This window comes from Oncorhynchus keta, chromosome 15 (genome assembly GCF_023373465.1).
Source record: "Oncorhynchus keta strain PuntledgeMale-10-30-2019 chromosome 15, Oket_V2, whole genome shotgun sequence".
Taxonomy (NCBI): Eukaryota; Metazoa; Chordata; class Actinopteri; order Salmoniformes; family Salmonidae; genus Oncorhynchus; species Oncorhynchus keta.
The window spans coordinates 4,359,430-4,361,008 of record NC_068435.1 but is presented as its reverse complement, the minus strand read 5'-3'; the positions used below and the strand labels follow the sequence as shown (position 1 = coordinate 4,361,008).

The 1,579-nt window shown below is 44.6% G+C and overlaps 1 long non-coding RNA gene across 1 annotated transcript; it reads right to left on the bottom strand.

Annotated features, from left to right (window-relative positions):
• Positions 1-282: 282 nt before the first annotated feature.
• On the bottom strand, positions 283-1,365 carry LOC127907518 (uncharacterized). The gene is made up of 3 exons (XR_008064714.1): positions 1,006-1,365; positions 664-801; positions 283-422 (listed from the first exon to the last, which is right to left on the bottom strand). It is a non-coding gene; the product is annotated as an uncharacterized LOC127907518 (long non-coding RNA).
• Positions 1,366-1,579: the final 214 nt, after the last annotated feature.

Below are 1,579 nucleotides of genomic sequence, written 5' to 3'. Positions count from 1 at the left end.
TCAGTGCCCGATCTCACTAATGCTCTTGTGGTTGAATGGAAGCAAGTCCTTGCAGCAATGTTCCAACATCTAGTGGAAAGCCTTCCCAGAGGAGTGGAGGCTGTTATAGCAGCAAAGGGGGGGACCAACTCCATATTAATGCCCACGATTTTGGAATGAGATGTTCGACGAGCAGTTGTCCACAGACTTTTGGTCATGTAGTGTATGTCTTTCATGTGCATTCCTTTAAAGAAAAATGACCTCCCATTTAATTGATTTATTTAATTAACCTCATCGTCTGTGGTTACAGCCGTGTCATGTTGTTGTAGTCCCTGTACCTACAGTACCGTGGTTACAGCCGTGTCATGTTGTAGTCCCTGTACCTACAGTACCGTGGTTACAGCCACAGTGTCATGTTGTTGTAGTCCCTGTACCTACAGTACCTTGGTTACAGCCGTGTCATGTTGTAGTCCTGTACCTTCAGAGGAGTGGTTACAGCCACAGTGTCATGTTGTTGTAGTCCCTGTACCTACAGTACCGTGGTTACAGCCGTTTGTCATGTTGTAGTCCCTGTACCTGCAGTTCCAGTGGTTACAGCCACAGTGTCATGTTGTTGTAGTCCCTGTACCTACAGTCTGTGGTTACAGCCGTGTCATGTTGTTGTAGTCCCTGTACCTACAGTACCGTGGTTACAGCCACAGTGTCATGTTGTTGTAGTCCCTGTACCTACAGTACCGTGGTTACAGCCACAGTGTCATGTTGTTGTAGTCCCTGTACCTACAGTACCGTGGTTACAGCCGTGTCATGTTGTAGTCCCTGTACCTACAGTACCGTGGTTACAGCCACAGTGTCATGTTGTTGTAGTCCCTGTACCTACAGTACCGTGGTTACAGCCACAGTGTCATGTTGTTGTAGTCCCTGTACCTACAGTACCGTGGTTACAGCCACAGTGTCATGTTGTTGTAGTCCCTGTACCTACAGTACCTTGGTTACAGCCACAGTGTCATGTTGTTGTAGTCCCTGTACCTACAGTACCGTGGTTACAGTCACAGTGTCATGTTGTCGTGGTCCCTGATAATACTAGATGTTTGGGACGAAGCCCGAGAGTTAATTCTGACAAGGTTCTCCCAGAAATGAACCGTGGAAAGGAAGGACCTTGTAATGGATGTCGAGCTTCTTATAAGTCTCTGTGTGTATTTTAATGAGAGAGTTAGATCGTCTACCAATGCCTCTGTCCTTTTCCTTAGCAATGTCCTGTTTTTAATGCGAAAGGGTGCTGCTTCTGTTGTGATGTTCTGTGTTTTGTGCATTAGTGACAATCCAAAATGGGGAGTGTACAACATACATGTGTCCATCCAGGGAAAATAAAAGGGACAAATCTCTTACCTTTGTAAATGGAGTCGTGTTGAATGGAAAGTTCCTCCATCTCCATGTGTTGCTAGTGAACACTGAACTCTGCTAACTAGCATTACAAAGCATTTATAGTCATGTATAATGGCTTATCAATAAAGGCCAATAAATTCTGACTTGACAATTCATGATTTCTACATCTGTAAGTAAAATAAAGAAACGTTCTTCTGAAACCTGTAAGTTGACCTTG